This window comes from Triticum aestivum, chromosome 6B (genome assembly GCF_018294505.1).
Source record: "Triticum aestivum cultivar Chinese Spring chromosome 6B, IWGSC CS RefSeq v2.1, whole genome shotgun sequence".
In the NCBI taxonomy this organism is placed as follows: domain Eukaryota; kingdom Viridiplantae; phylum Streptophyta; class Magnoliopsida; order Poales; family Poaceae; genus Triticum; species Triticum aestivum.
The window spans coordinates 485,503,262-485,521,388 of NC_057810.1; positions in this window are offsets into that span (position 1 = coordinate 485,503,262).

Below are 18,127 nucleotides of genomic sequence, written 5' to 3' on the forward strand. Positions count from 1 at the left end.
GTGATTAACTGTACTAAAAAAGGAGCATAGATGCTTATTTTTAATGACTTGTTACAACTCAGAAATAAAAAGAAGAAAAAATAGTTGTGATTAACTTTACTAAAATATGAGCGTAGATGCTTATTTTTAATGACTTATTACAATTCAGAAATAAAAAGAAAAAAATAAATATAGCAGAAAAGAAAAAAAAACTATATAAAAAGCTACTCAGAAATGAGCATAGATGCGCTTATAGAGGAAATTCAAATTAAATTCATAACAAATTTCAAGAGAAATTCGTATGAATTTAGCCTAAATTCCCTATATAAGGGCATCTATTTTCATTTTCAGAGGAGCTCAATAAGGCAGAGAGGGAGGGGCTTATAAACCGGTCTGATTCCCCTCCGGTTGGCGAGGTGAGACTAAACTTTGGCCGCAACGAGGACTAAATCTTTAGTCCCGGTTGGTGGAATGGACCGGGACTAATGGTCGTCCTTTGGTCCTGGTTCAGGCCACCAACCGGGACCAATGGTGGTGGGCCAGGAGCGAGGGCCATTGGTCCCGGTTCGTCCCACCAACCGGGACCAATAGGTCCAAACGAACCGGGACCAATGGCCCACGTGGCCCGGCCGGCCCCTGGGGCTCACGAACCGGGTCCAATGCCCCCATTGGTCCCGGTTCTGGATTGAACCGGGACTAATGGGCTGGACCGGCCTGGACCATTGGCCCCTTTTCTACTAGTGTAGTTCGGCGAAGAGATGGTAATACAAGTGCAAAATAGATAGTAGATATAGGTTTTTGTAATCTGAAATAATAAAAAGAACAAGGTAACGAGCGGTAAAAGTGAGCGTAAACGGTATTGCAATGATAGGAAACAAGGCCTCGGGTTCATACTTTCACTAGTGTAAGTTCTCTCAACAATAATAACATAGATAGAACATATGATAAGCCCTCAATATGCAACAAAGAGTCACTCTGAAGACACTAATAGCGGAGAACAAACGTAGAGATTATGGTCGGGTACGAAACCACCACAAAGCTATTCTTTTGGATCAATCTATAAAAGAGTTCGTACTAGAATAACACCTTAAGATACAAATCAACCAAAGCCCTAATGTCACCTAGATACTCCATTGTCACCTCAAGTATCCTGGGGCATGATTATACGATATGCATAACACAATCTCAGATTCATCCAACCAACATAAAAGTACTTCAAAGAGTGCCCCAAAGCTACTACCAGAGAGTCAAGAACGTGTGCCAACCCCTATGCATAGGTTCCCAAGTGTCACGAAACCCGCAAGTTGATCACCAAAACATACATCAAGTGGATCAATAGAATAACCCATTGTCACCACGGTTATCCCACGCAAGACATACATCAAGTGTTCATAAAAGACTCAATCCGATAAGATAACTTCAAAAGGGGAAACTCAATTCATCACAAGAGAGTAGAGGGGGAGAAACATCATAAGATCCAACTATAGTAGCAAAGCTCGTGATACATCAAGATCGTGCCTTAGAGGGAACACGAGACAGAACACGAGAGAGAGAGATCAAACACATAGCTACTGGTACATACCCTCAGCCCCGAGGGTGAACTACTCCCTCCTCGTCATGGATAGCGCCGGGATGATGAAGATGGCCACCGGTGATGGGATCCCCCTCTGGCAGGGTGCCGGAACGGGGTCCCGATTGGTTTTTGGTGGCTACAGAGGCTTGCGGCGGCGGAACTCCCGATCTATCTTCTGTTCTGGAAGTTTTAGGGTACGTAGGTATATATGGGTGAAAGGAGAACGTCGGTGGATCTACGGGGGCCCCACGAGGCTGGGGGGCGCGCCCAGGGGGGAGGGCGCGCCCCCCACCCTCGTGAGCACCTCCCGTATCTTCTGATGTGGGGTCCAAGTCCATCAGGTGGGTTTCCTTCCAAAATTAACTTCTCCAGTTGATTTCATTCCATTTTGACTCCGTCTGATATTCCTTTTCCTCGAAACACTGAAATAGGCATAAAACAACAAATCTGGGCTGGGCCTCCGGTTAATAGGTTAGTCCCAAAAATAATATAAAAGTGGATAATAAAGCCCAATATTGCCTAAAACAGTAGATAAAGTAGCATGGAGCAATCAAAAATTATAGATACATTGGAGACGTATCAAGCATCCCCAAGCTTAATTCCTGCTCGTCCTCGAGTTGGTAAATGATAAAAAAGAATTTTTGATGCGGAGTGATAGTTCGGCATAATTTCAATGTAAATCTTCTTAATTGTGATATGAATATTCAGATCTGAAAGATTCAAGACAAAAGTTCATATTGACACAAAAATAATAATACTTCAAGCATATTAATCAAAGCAATCATGTCTTCTCAAAATAACATGGCAAAAGAAAGTTCATCCCTACAAAATCATATAGTTAGGCTATGCTTCATTTTCATCACACAAAGATGTTCCCAACTTCTATACCCCCGATGACAAGCCAAGCAATTGTTTCATACTTAAATAATCTCAAACTTTTTCAACCTTCACGCAATACATGAGCGTGAGCCATGGATATAGCACTATGGGTGGAATAGAATATGATGATGGGGATTGTGTGGAGAAGACAAAAAAGGAGAAAGTATCACGTTGACGAGGCTAATCAACGGGCTATGGAGATGCCCATCAATTGATGCCAACATGAGGAGTAGGGATTGCCATGCAACGGATGCACTAGAGCTATGAATGCTCAACAAAAGAAAACTAGTGGGTGTGCATCCAACTTGCTTGCTCACGAAGACCTAGGGCATTTGAGGAATCCCATCGTAGGAATATACAAGCTAAGTTCTATAATGAAAAATTCCCACTAGTATATGAAAGTGATAACACATGAGACTCTCTACATGAAGAGCATGGTGCTACTTTGAAGCACAAGTGTGGGAAAAGAGATAGTAGCATTACCCTTTTTTTGGGCCTTTCTTTTTTTTCTTTTTGGCCTTTCTCTTTTTTTGGGCCTTTCTTTTTTTTGGCCTTTTTTTGGGCAATGCTCTAATAATGATGATCATCACACTTCTATTGGTTACAACATAAGGATTACAACTCGAAACTTAGAACAAGATATGACTCTATATGAATGCCTCCGGTGGTGTACTGGGATGGTGCAATGAATCAAGAGTGACATGTATAAAAATAATGCATGGTGGCTTTGCCACAAATACGATGTCAACTACAAGATCATGTAATGGCAATATGACAAAAGTAATGCATGTCATGATGATGGTGATGATGGAAGTTGCATGGCAATATATCTCGGAATGGCTATGGAAATGCCATAATAGGTAGGTATGGTGGCTGTTTTGAGGAAGATATAAGGAGGTTTATGTGTGATAGAGCGTATCATATCACGGGGTTTGGATGCACCGACGAAGTTTGCGCCAACTCTCAAGGTGAGAAAGGGCAATGCACGGTACCGAAGAGGCTAGCAATGGCGGAAAGGTAAGAGTGCGTATAATCCATGGACTCAACATTAGTCAAAATAACTCATATACTTATTGCAAAAATTTAGAAGTCATCAAAATTCAAGTACTATGCGCATGCTCCTAGGGGGATAGATTGGTAGGAAAAGACCATCGCTCGTCCCCGACCGCCACTCATAAGGATGCACAAGCCAGGTACACTTCATGTTTAAATTTTTTTACACAACTTTAACCATACGTGCATGCTACGGGATTTGCAAACTTCAACACAAGTATTTCTCAAATTCATAATCACCCAACTAGCACGACTTTGATATTATCACCTCCATATCTCAAAACAATTATCAAGCATCAAACTTATCTTAGTATTCAATTCACTCAAAAGAAAGTTTCACATATCTTGAACACCAAGTATATTAACATTAAGCAAATTACCATGCTATTAAAGACTCTCAAAATAATGTAAGTGAAGCATGAGAAATCAAATAGTTTCTTTAAAACAAATCCACCACCGTGCTCTAAAAGATATAAGTGAAACACTAGAGCAAAAATTATCATGCTCAAAAGATATAAGTGAAGCACATAGAGTATTCTAACAAATTCCAAATCATGTATGGCTCTCTCTCAATAAAGAATTCAGATCTTGGTACATTATTCAAACAGCAAGCAAAGCTAAAGAAAACTACAATGCAAGGATAGCACAACTCATGTGAAGAAGCAAAAACTTAGGCTCAACCGATACTAACAGATAGTTGTTGAAGAAGAAAGGTGGGATGCCTACCGGGGCATCCCCAAGCTTAGATGCTTGAGACTTCTTGAAATATTATCTTGTGGTGCCTTGGGCATCCCCAAGCTTGAACTGTTGTGTCTCCTTAATTCCTCTCATATCATGGTTTCTCTTTTTATCAGAAGCTTCATTCACAACAAACTCAACAAGAACTCGTGAGATAGGTTAGTATAAACCAATGCAAAACCTTATCATTTTATACTGTAGCAAATTACTTAAATTATTATTCAACATTGCATACTAAATGCCTTTGTATATTTAACACTCCTATCATCAAATAGAATCATTAAACAAGCAAACATATGCAAACATAACAGCAATCTGTAAAACAGTACAGTCTGTAAAGAATGCAAGAGTATCAATACTTCCCTGACTCCAAAAATTATGAACTAAAATTTCCACTGTAATAAATTTATCAGAGCTCAATAAGCAAAAAGATTCAACGTTAGACCATGCTCTAACTTTTCTAGGGAATTTTTGCAACAGCGGTAAACTTTTTGTTTTCAAACAGCAACATGCAAACTAGCAAAATAAGCATGGCAAAGGCTATCCTTGACTTTTTTATTGAAACTAAAGAGGAAAAACATTAATCTAACTAACAGCAAGCAAAAACTAACAAAATAAAATGACGCTCCAAGCAAAACACATATCATGTGGTGAATAAAAATATAGCTCCAAGTAAAGTTACCGATGAACGAAGACGAAAGAGGGGATGCCTTCCGGGGCATCCCCAAGCTTAGTTGCTTGGTTGTCCTTGAATATTACCTTGGGGCGCCTTGGGCATCCCCAAGCTTAGTCTCTTGCCACTCCTTATTCCATAGTCCATCGAATCCTTACCCAAAACTTGAAAACTTCAACCACACAAAACTCAAAACACAACTCGTAAGCTCCATTAGTATAAGAACATAAAACCACCACTTAGGTACTGTAATGAACTCATTCTAAATTCATATTGGTGTAATATCTACTGTATTCTAACTTCTCTATGGTTCATACCACTTAATACTAGCCATAGATGCATCAAAATAAGCAAACAACACATAGAAAACAGAATCTATCAAAAACAGAATAGTCTGTAGTAATCTGTATCAAACGTATACTTATGGAACCCCAAAAATTATGAAATAAATTGCTGGACCTGAGAAATTTGTATATTAATCATCTTAAAAAATAATAAACCTAAAAGCACTCCCCAGTAAAAAATGGCAGCTAATCTCGTGAGCGCTAAAGTTTCTGTTTTTCACAGCAAGATCACATAAACTTCACCCAAGTCTTCCCAAAGGTTCTACTTGGCACTTTATTCAAACAAAAGCTATAAAACATGATTACTATAGTAGCATAATCATGTGGACACATAAAAACAGTAAGGATAAATATTGGGTTGTCTCCCAACAAGCGCTTTTCTTTAATGCCTTTTAGCTAGCACTACTAGGAAAAGGCCTACTAATGGCGCATCGGTTTTGCCTACTAATGGCGCACTACCGGTGCTCCATTACTAGCACGCCACTAGTATTTTTACTAATGGCGCACCATGCAGTGCGCCATTAGTACAACCCACGGTGCGCCATTAGTATCTGGTATACTAATGGCGCACCACATAGAAGTGCGCCATTAGTAACATTTTGTTTTCAAATTTTTTTTCAGAATTTTTTTTCAATTTTTTTTCAATTTTTTTTTCAATTTTTTCTTAATCTCAGGTCACTATGGCTTAATCTCTGGTCAATATGCTTAATCTCGGGTCAAATCGCACTCCGTGGTCAAACTTCCCGAAAGGTCACCCATCCTCACAGTACTCCAGCCCAAGCACGCTTAACTTCAGAGTTCTATCCAACCCCAGCAACAACTCACTTCACAGGCACTTGTTGATATATCTAGCATATCAATCCTATTATACCTTGTTGATGTCTAGGACTTTGTTCATGTTCATGACTATGATGAAATTTAGAAAAATATTTCAAACTTCCCGGTCATATTACGTATCATTTTTTGAAAAACAATTCAAAAAATTCAAAACCAAATTTTTTTCTATTACTAGTGGCGCAGCACATCCATGGTGCGCCACTAGTAAGTTTGAAATTTTTTGAACTTTTTTGCCTCTAGATCTTGAAAGCCCCGTAACTTTTTTTCTGTTAGGTTTTTAGGGATTTTGAAAATGTTTAACGGGGTTCCCCCGGTTAAATTTGGATGTAACTTTTTGAGTAGATGATTTTTCATATAAAAACTTTTTAATCCGAGTTCGTATGCAAAAGTTATGCCCATTTTACAAATTTCTAGAGAGATTTTGCAAATAAAGTCGAAATTTATATTTGTAAATTTTCCCAACAACTAGACCACATATCACATGGGAAACTTATTTTTTTTTATTTTTTGACATCTTTATCATTTTCTTTTATTTTTTTAAACTAAAAAGGCGGTCCACAGAGGGGGTGCATTCGGTGGAAGCTGGGCAAACTAGTAATGGCGCACCATGGGGTGGTGCGCCATTAGTAGTTAAACTAGTAATGGCGCACCACAGCCACGGTGCACCATTACTAGTTTTAAAAAATATATATAAAAAAATTGATTTTTTTTGAAAAAAACTTAGTAATGGCGCACCAGTGGACAGTGCGCCATTAGTAGTTAAAACTAGTAATGTCACACTATCCACAGGTGCGCCATTACTAACAATTTTTTTTATCAAAACTACTAATGGCGCACGGTGGGTGTGGTGCGCCATTACTATGTCAACTAGTAATGGCGCACCACTCCCACGGTGCGCCATTAGTAGTTTTGAAAAAATTATTTTTTTACTAATGGCGCACCGTGGGATGTGGTGCGCCATTAGTATTTGCACACTAATGGCGCACCAACACATGGTGCGCCATTAGTATTTAGTAATGGCGCACCACATGTATAGTGCGCCATTAGTGTCCATCCTATCTATAGCCCTTTTCCTAGTAGTGTAGGCATGATGACGACAATGATGCTCACAAAAAAGATAAGAATTGAAACATAACGGGAGCATCATGAAGCATATGACTAGCACATTTAAGTCTAACCCACTTCCTATGCATAGGGATTTTGTGAGCAAACAACTTATGGGAACAATAATCAACTAGCATAGGATGGCATAACAAGCATAGCTTCAAGAATTTAAGCACATAGAGAGGAAACTTGACATTATAGCAATTCCTACAAGCATATGTTCCTCCCTCATAATAATTTTTAGTAGCATCATGAATGAATTCAACAATATAACCAGCAACTAAAGCATTCTTTTCATGATCTACAAGCATAGAAAATTTTCTACTCTCCACATAAGCAAACTTTTTCTTTATAGCATACGTATCATCACAATAATCATCATAGATAGGAGGCATGCTTTCATCATAGTAAATTTTCTCATCAAAGCTTGGGGGACAAAATATATCATATTCATCAAACATAGCTTCCCCAAGCTTGTGGCTTTGCATATCATTAGCATCATGGATATTCAAGGAATTCATACTAATGTGACGCCCTCGATTCAATCGTACACTAATCATACACGCAAATGTGTACGATCAAGATCAGGGACTCATGGGAAGATATCACAACACAACTCTAGACACAAATTAAAATAATACAAGCTTTATATTACAAGCCAGGGGCCTCGAGGGCTCGAATACATAAGCTCGAATACAAACGAGTCAGCGGAAGCAACAATATCTGAGTACAGACATGAGTTAAAAAAGTTTGCCTTAAGAAGGCTAGCACAAAAGCATCTACGATCGAAAAGGCAAGGCCTCCTGCCTGGGAGCCTCCTAACTACTCCTGGTCATCAGCGGTCTCCGTCACGTGGTAGTAGACGCCCTCGGTGTAGTAGCAGTCGTCAAAGGTGGCATCTGGCTCCTGGACTCCACCATCTGAGATGGTTGCAACAACCAGAAAGAAGAAAGAAGGGGGGAAAAGGGGTAGCAAAGCAACCGTGAGTACTCATCCAAAGTACTCGCAAGCAAGGATCTACACTACATATGCAACATTATCAAAGAAAGGTTGTATATGTGGACTGGGCTGCAGAAATGCCAGAATAGAGAGAAGGCCTAGTCCTATCAAAGAATAGCATCTTCTGGAAACCACCATCTTGCAGCAAACAGGAGGGAGTAGAGTATCATAAAATAAAGTAGTAGTGGTGTTATCAACCTCAGCCGGAGATCCTTTCTCGACTCCCTGCGAGAAAGAAATCCCAGAGCCATACTATCCAGTTATCATCACAATCAAATCCTCATCACCATCCAGTTCTCATCACAAGTATCCAGTTCTAGTTGTATCGATCGGGATACAACTCCAAGTGTCCATTACCGTAGGACAGGCTATGCATAGATTAGTTCTTCCCTGCAGGGGTGCACCAACTTACCCACCACACTTGATTAACTCCGGCCGGACACACTTTCCTGGGTCATGCCCGGCCTCGGCCAAACAATACGCCGCAACCCGACCTAGGCTTAACATAGAGGTCAGCACGCCGGACTAAACCTATGCCCCCAGGGGTCATGGGCCATCTCCCCGGAAACTCCTGCACGTTGCGTACGCGGTCGGTGAGCAGACCTAGCTACCTCCTTCAACAAGGCAGGCGCTTACGCAGTCCAACCCGGCGCGCGCCACTCAGTCACTGACGTCTATTAAGCTTCGGCTGATGCATACGACGCAGAATGCCCATACTATGCCCACGTGATGGTTAATGCTATCAGGCCAGAGGCCCCTCGGATCAAATATCCAAATCGTAGTGGATTAGGAACGCGCGGTAACAAGCAGAGACTCACGAAAGATGTGACCCCGTTGCCCCGTCTCGAGGACTTGCGGCAAGGGCTAAGAATGCCCGGCCACGCCTCGTAATTATCTCACGGGCACCTTCCAGGTCAACCCGACTCCTCATCACTCGCAATTATGCTCGCGCGGGCACCCCTCAGGGTCGACCCGTCTTTAGTAACATTGTTCAGTGTAAAGTCATAGTAACCATAGTAACTGTGTGTTTAAACATCAAGGGGAAAACCCGAGGAATCACCCCCGGTGAATTCCACTCAATGTAATCATCAAGGTGAACGTAAGAGGAATCACCCCCGAGGTTCACACTTGAGGGGTTGCACGACAGAGTCATATCGGGAGTGGTTAAGGTGGAATCACCCTCGATGACCACGACCGAATGGCTACACTACAGGGTTAACATCAGAAGTGTTGTAGAGGTCTCACCCTCGGCACTCGATAGTAACCCAGCAGTGTCGAGCAACTAAGGGGAAAGTGATGTGCGGTGCCGGGGCCTGGTCTTCGATCCCGTTGATCGGGTCTTCAATGATGAAGCAGGGGCAACAAGGACAAGGTGGGGGTCACTGATGGATCACTAACCAACCTATACTAAGCAGTTTAGGATAATCAGATAAGGTACAACAGCAGATACAAAAGCAGGCTATGCATCAAAATAGGTGCAAACAATAACAGTAGCAAAATCTAATGCAAGCATGAGAGAATGGAATGGGCGATATCGGGATGATCAAAGGGGGGGCTTGCCTGGTTGCTCTGGCAAGGAGGGGTCGTCGTCAACGTAGTCGATCACAGGGGCGGCATCGGTCTTCGGGTCTACCGGAGAGAAGAGGGGGAAGAAACAGTAAATACATAGCAAACAGAGGTAACACTAACCATGACATGACGATACGTAACGCTAAGCATGCTCTAACGCGGTACTACACGTTGCAGACGAAGGGGGGAAACATCCGAGGGTGAATTCCCGGCGTTAGGTGGATTCCGGACAAAGGAAAAGAGGGGGAAAGTTCCATGTTCAGCATGCTAGGGGCATGTGACGGATGAACGGATCACGTATTCGGATTCGTTGGATTTTTCTGAGCAACTTTCATATAGAAAACATTTTTATCCGAGCTACGGTTTATATTCTATGAATTTTTAAAGTTTTATTAATATTCGGAAATTATTTAAATTAACAGAAAAGGAATATGACGTCAGCATGACGCCATGCTGACATCAGCAAGTCAACAGACCGGTTGACTGGTCAAAGCTGACCAATGGGGCCACTGGGACCCACATGTCAGCCTCTGCTGGCTTAATAGTGGATTAATTAAACTAACAGGGTTAATTAGGGGCGTGGGCCCTGGGCGTGAGCGAGTGTTTTAGGTTAACTAATCATTTTTATTTATAAAACGTTATTAGACTAATATAACAGAGGGGGGCCACATGTCAGTGCCTCGGGGCTGCCCCGTTAGCACGGTTGACTGGTCAAACCAGTCAACGGGGTCAACGGGTCCACTGGGGGCCACCAGTCAGTGGCACGGGGCGGTGCCACGTGGGTGCCAGCTCGGCACCGGCCGGAGACGCGCCGGAGCTAACTCCGGCGACCATTCCGACGGCCGAGCGAACGGGAGGGCGGCGGGATTCGTCCACAGAGGGTCGTTTCGCGCGCGCGAGGGTGCGTTCGAACGACGCCGCGTCGAACAGTGGCAGAGGCACGACCGGACTTGGCCGGAAACGGTGCCGACGATGAGGTTTGCGGCGGCGGTCCTTGGGTGTGAACAGAACGCGGCTCCTGGGGTGTTTTGAGAGAGCTAGGTGGCCGGGCGGTTTCCTGGGCGCGCCAGAAGCATGATGGTCAAGACGGAAGGGCTCGGGCGGCTGCGCTTCGAGCTGCACGCCGACAATGGCGGACGGCAGCGCATGGCGTCGGTGTCGGGTAGCTACGGGGCAGCAGCTCGCAAACAGAGGGGGAAGAGGAGAGGGAGAGACGCTCACGTAGGGGCTCACGAAGGCCGGTGCTCAGTTTAGTAGCAGAAGCAGTCGGGGGAGGTCGACGGAGTTCCGCGGCGGCCGGAGAAGAGGACGAAGGGGATCTGGTGCTGCAGCGCCTCCGAGCCCCAGCTGAGGCCACCGCTCGAAGGAGTCGACCCCGGCGGAGCTCGTGGACGTGCAACCTAAGCTCGGGGTCGACGGTGGCCGCAGTGACGACGGGGGACGGCGGCGATGGCGCTCGGGTGAGGCGGGCGAGCGAGACAGAGAGGGGGAGGAGCGCGTGGATCTGGGAGGCGAGAGAGGGGAGACGTGGGGAATGAGTGGAGCAGGGGAGGAAGAGAGAGCCGGGGACCTTATCCCCTTGCCGACGCCGGTGAACGGGTCCGACGGGGCTCGCCCCTGTTGCGACCCCGGTCGGAGGAACAGGGAGTAGAGGTGACCCCGGGGCGGTGGTTGGTGGGCTGGGCCGGTCGGGTGGTCGAGGCCCAGGTCGGGGTTGGGGCCTTGCTCCTTTTTCTTTTATTTCTGATCTCCCTTTTAATTTTCTGTTTTCTTTTAACATCCTCCATTTGCATTTAAGCCACAAAAATGACTTTGCAAAAAAATGTGGAGGTGGACAGAACAAATACTAGGAAATAATGAGCATTGCCACAAAAAGTTTGGGAGGCTTTTGAAATGTTTTGGATTTTTCATAAATTAGAAAAGCATTTTAATTAAAGCCTTGGACACTGTTTTATTAGCTTAGGGCATTAAAACACACTCTAAAATATAGGTTTCAACATGACAAATAACCAGAGATTATTTGCCACACTTTGAACATTTCAGTTTTTAGGTTTGGCAAATATGAATTTTTGACTTCAGATTAGATTTGAATTTGAAGTGTGATTAGGATCAAGTGAAGATTAGCAACAGTAACATGATGACATGGCACCATTAACAGGGGATTACTGTAGCATGACACTCGGGGTGTTACAAATCTCCTCCACTACAAGAAATCTCGTCCCGAGATTTAAGGGGTGGAGTAAGGGGAAAAGACTCGGGAAGGACGGAGCTCATCACAATATAGTTACCTGGGGGCTATCTCAGTGAACGTGGCAAGGAGGCATCTCTCGAGTTGAGATTCAAGAAAGTCATCAATAGCAAGGTAAGAAGGTGTAATAAGAAGCTTCAATCGGGTAGGCAATCATTCGTTGCCTGAAACAGAGTGCGAAAGGAGTTTCAGAGCGACGGGGATAAGTATTTTGTCTAATACCAGAATAGACCACTAGGAAGGTGGCTCGTGATTAGCATACGAAGCCAAGTGCAAGGAACAATTTTGGAGAACATGAATTACAGGAGAGTCAGGTTTCGATCCTGTGGAACTGTGGGTTATGGGCCCACCATGTGGGTTAACAGCAGGAGGGCACTAATCATTTTGCACGATCATGATATCAAGGCAGGTCAGAGTATAGCCTGACAGTTATGTTGGCAACAACACTGGTACCAAGGGTGAGGGACGAAGAGAACCATTTTCCTGCTCGTTGGACGAGGCGGACCAATAGGCAAAGTTCTCGTCCATCGGTGGTTACTGGAATGTCATCAACAATAGTAACAGGGTCTTAGTGACAGAGTTGTGCACTGAGGTGCTTACTTAAGTAGGGATTTATCTCTGCTCAGACAAGTTAGATTACAAGAAAGGTGAAACAAAACAATGAAAAGGAAAAATGTGATTATTATAATAATCAGACCAATGGAAAGAAAAGGTGTTTATACCCAAGAATTCGGAGTATATCCTTCCCAAGGGGAAGCGGAGCAGGAAATACATGATATGACAGTAAGTTCAAAAGCATTTAGATAAAGGGGGCAAGGGAAGAATCATGATATTACCCATACAACGGTGTTTGGATAATAGATCAAGAAACATTCGGCAATGTGCTTCCAATGTTCTTGTTGATATTCGGAATACCTCAGTCATGCTTCGAGGTAGCATTAACATGGTGCTACAAGTAGGGGTTGTAGTTGAAAATCACAAGAAATACCCAAGGAACAGTTGCGGGATTAGCAAGGAGTCCAAGGTATAACCAAGACATGATCAAACATGCGTTGGAAAGAAGACAAAGGGGTTGTCGATGATAACTCAAATCATCGAAGGTCAAGGATGGTATTCCTTGCCATGAATTCAATTGTCATTTCAATGGAAGTCAAAATGTTGATGCTGATCACGACGCATTTGTCGAGAGGCTCTATGAAGATGCCATCGAGGAGCGATGCCATCAAGCAACAGGAAGGATGAAGCGAAAGGTTATTGAAACCACGAGTACGACCCAAACTCGATAGCAAGCTTGTTGTTCATGGCAAAATGGTATAATGAGGAAGATCGACATAAGCTTAGCTCGTCGTCGAAGATTGTGCTCCGGAAAGGACCTGGTAGCACAGTTGAAATTTAGCATGGTAATAATACAGCTGATCAGGCTAGGAATGACTTGAAGGATTATTAAACTCGTAAGCAACAAAAATTACTTAAGAGTTATAGAATCGGAGTGTGGAATCGATTCACTTATCGGCGTTCTCGAGTGACTAGCAACTCAAAACCCGGGGAAATATGAAATCAATGAGAAGCAATACCAAATGAAGACTCGTAGGAAGAAACATGGTTCTTTGTTATTCTCGAGGTACCGAAGGGTAATACTCGAAGGAAGATCAAAATAGAGGTTGCGGAGATGCATTGGTCTGTAGAAGACAAGTGCTTTAACTTGTCCGAGAAATGGAATCAAAGGGGAACAACCATGTTCAGAACCACGGTTGCAAAGGACCAAACATAGATACCATATGAACTTATAACAAGTGGATTATTATTATTACAAGAAGCTTCCATGATAAGTTTCACATCGGGTCCATGGGCATGAACACAAAGTTCAAGGTTGACTCCCACTTCTTCAATGCATAACCTTTCATTCACTCCTCGTTTTTCGAAGAAATTGTAGTGCAGAGGATTTATCTGCCGAAGTACCAGTAGAGTAAGACTCGTGAGAACTCTCGGGTTCACACGGATTATGGAAGGCATAAGTTCAACCCATCGGGGCATTTTTACGAATCTATACAACCATCAACCAAGCAAAGATACGAGTTCAAAAGCAGAGTATCGGAGTCAAAGCAGATGATACAATTTACCGAAGGTGTTATGTATCAGGGAAAAACTCACAAGACTTTGGATGTGAAGGACACAGTCGGATAACAACCCAGCAATGGATCTGGCGATTTACGACAGAGTTGATGTGATTATCGGTAATCAATCAGATGAAGAAGGGGATGCAAAGGCATTGGCTTATAGAAACGTCTGAATGATTCGATGCTTGGGTACAAAGGAATTATGATTTCAAGATGAAGGATCGGAAGCAGAGGCTCTGATCAAAAGATGATAAGTCGAATAGACTTAGAGGTGCACCTCATCAAATCTTGATTGGGCAAGAACCAGCTCATAACCGGAGCGATGTCGGATACGGAAAGAAAATTTCCAAGGATTAATTGGTGATTGCCAGTATTCGCTCACACGTTGAATCCATAGGAACATAAGTACAACCACAAAGAATTTTAAAGGATATTGCTCGACATACGGAACTAATCGTAGTGCAAGCAGGCAAGGAGAATCAAGAGCAATAGGCTGCAGAGGATTTTCGGAAGATCACATAGTATTTCGAAGAATTTTGTGAATCACACAAACAACTGAGGATGAACGGATCCTCGGTGAGTGCGAGGAATTATCCGAAGGGGGGGGGGTGTATTCATGGGGCAAAGAACTGCAAGGCAGTAAGCTCAAAGGATTCTTGAAACAATAGAGAATTTCGGGGCATCTTGTAATAACAAGAGCATCGAGGAATGATTGTATGGACGACAAGTGTATGTAGCTATCCATGGGGATTTATCGGTGGTAGGGAAATGCAATGTCAAAGGGCACAAGGGTCTCGGGAAAACATCGAGAAGTATCTGCAGAATCTTCTGGCGAAGCAAGCAATCATCTGCAGTGAAGGGGCTCTCTGGGAGGAAGTGGTTATGAGATCCTAGAGTTAGAGTTAGTAAAATCTTTAACCCGAATAGAAGAGAGTTCAGAGTCCCAGAGTATAGACGAGGAATAAAAGATCTTAATACCACCCAATAGCGACGTGGGCCCGTAAGCCACACAGCCAATGTTAGTAAAAGTTTTTCAGTGACTAGACTCAACTTCGGTCAAGGAGTTGGAAAGGGGGCTACCTACAGGCAGTCGGCTCTGATACCAACTTGTGACGCCCTCGATTCAATCGTACACTAATCATACACACAAATGTGTACGATCAAGATCAGGGACTCACGGGAAGATATCACAACATAACTCTAGACACAAATTAAAATAATACAAGCTTTATATTACAAGCCAGGGGCCTCGAGGGCTCGAATACATAAGCTCTAATACAAACGAGTCAGCGGAAGCAACAATATCTGAGTACAGACATGAGTTAAACAAGTTTGCCTTAAGAAGGCTAGCACAAAAGCATCTACGATCAAAAAGGCAAGGCCTCCTGCCTGGGAGCCTCCTAACTACTCCTGTTCATCGGCGGTCTCCGTCACGTGGTAGTAGACGCCCTCGGTGTAGTAGCAGTCGTCAAAGGTGGCATCTGGCTCCTAGACTCCACCATCTGAGATGGTTGCAACAACCAGAAAGAAGAAAGAAGGGGGGAAAAGGGGTAGCAAAGCAACCATGAGTACTCATCCAAAGTACTCGCAAGCAAGGATCTACACTACATATGCAACATTATCAAAGAAAGGTTGTATATGTGGACTGGGCTGCAGAAATGCCAGAATAGAGAGAAGGCCTAGTCCTATCGAAGACTAGCATCTTCTGGAAACCACCATCTTGCAGCAAACAGGAGGGAGTAGAGTATCATAAAATAAAGTAGTAGTGGTGTTATCAACCTCGGCCGGAGATCCTTTCTCGACTCCCTGCGAGAAAGAAATCCCAGAGCCATACTATCCAGTTATCATCACAATCAAATCCTCATCACCATCCAGTTCTCATCACAAGTATCCAGTTCTAGTTGTATCGATCGGGATACAACTCCAAGTGTCCGTTACCGTAGGACAGGCTATGCATAGATTAGTTCTTCCCTGCAGGGGTGCACCAGCTTACCCACCACGCTTGATTAACTCCGGCTGGACACACTTTCCTGGGTCATGCCCGGCCTCGGCCAAACAATACACCGCAACCCGACCTAGGCTTAACAGAGAGGTCAGCACGCCGGACTAAACCTATGCCCCCAGGGGTCATGGGCCATCTCCCCGGAAACTCCTGCACATTGTGTACGTGGCCGGTGAGCAGACCTAGCTACCTCCTTCAACAAGGCAGGCGCTTACGCAGTCCAACCCGGCGCGCGCCACTTAGTCGCTGACGTCTATTAAGCTTCGGCTGATGCATACGACGCAGAACGCCCATACTATGCCCACGTGATGGTTAGTGCTATCAGGCCAGAGGCCCCTCGGATCAAATATCCAAATCATAGTGGATTAGGAACGCGCGGTAACAAGCAGAGACTCACGAAAGATGTGACCCCGTTGCCCCGTCTCGAGGACTTGCGGCAAGGGCTAAGAATGCCCGGCCACGCCTCATAATTATCTCACGGGCACCTTCCAGGTCAACCCGACTCCTCATCACTCGCAATTATGCTCGCGCGGGCACCCCTCAGGGTCGACCCGTCTTTAGTAACATTGTTCAGTGTAAAGTCATAGTAACCATAGTAACTGTGTGTTTAAACATCAAGGGGAAAACCCGAGGAATCACCCCCGGTGAATTCCACTCAATGTAATCATCAAGGTGAACGTAAGAGGAATCATCCCCGAGGTTCACACTTGAGGGGTTGCACGACAGAGTCATATCGGGAGTGGTTAAGGTGGAATCACCCTCGATGACCACGACCGAATGGCTACACTACAGGGTTAACATCAGAAGTGTTGTAGAGGTCTCACCCTCGGCACTCGATAGTAACCCAGCAGTGTCGAGCAACTAAGGGGAAAGTGATGTGCAGTGCCGGGGCCTGGTCTTTGATCCCATTGATCGGGTCTTCAATGATGAAGCAGGGGCAACAAGGACAAGGTGGGGGTCACTGATGGATCACTAACCAACCTATACTAAGCAGTTTAGGATAATCAAATAAGGTACAACAGCAGATACAAAAGCAGGCTATGCATTAGAATAGGTGCAAACAATAACAGTAGCAAAATCTAATGCAAGCATGAGAGAATGGAATGGGCGATATCGGGATGATCAAAGGGGGGGCTTGCCTGGTTGCTCTGGCAAGGAGGGGTCGTCGTCGACATAGTCGATCACAGGGGCGGCATCGGTCTTGGGGTCTACCGGAGAGAAGAGGGGGAAGAAACAGTAAATACATAGAAAACAGAGGTAACACTAAGCATGACATGACGATACGTAGCGCTAAGCATGCTCTAACGCGGTACTACACGTTGCAGACGAAGGGGGGAAACATCCGAGGGTGAATTCCCGACGTTAGGTGGATTCCGGACAAAGGAAAAGAGGGGGAAAGTTCCATGTTCAGCATGCTAGGGGCATGTGACGGATGAACGGATCGTGTATTCGGATTCGTTGGATTTTTCTGAGCAACTTTCATATAGAAAACATTTTTATCCGAGCTACGATTTATATTCTATGAATTTTTAAAGTTTTATTAATATTCAGAAATTATTTAAATTAACAGAAAAGGAATATGACGTCAGCATGACGCCATGCTGACATCAGCAAGTCAACAGACCGGTTGACTGGTCAAAGCTGACCAATGGGGCCACTGGGACCCACATGTCAGCCTCTGCTGGCTTAATAGTGGATTAATTAAACTAACAGGGTTAATTAGGGGCGTGGGCCCTGGGCGTCAGCGAGTGTTTTAGGTTAACTAATCATTTTTATTTATAAAACATTATTAGACTAATATAACAGAGGGGGGCCCACATGTCAGTGCCTCGGGGCTGCCCCGTTGGCACGGTTGACTGGTCAAACCAGTCAACGGGGTCAGCGGATCCACTGGGAGCCACCAGTCAGTGGCACGGGGCGGTGCCACGTGGGTGCCAGCTCGGCACCGGCCGGAGACGCGCCGGAGCTAACTCCGGCGACCATTCCGACGGCCGAGCGAATGGGAGGGCGGC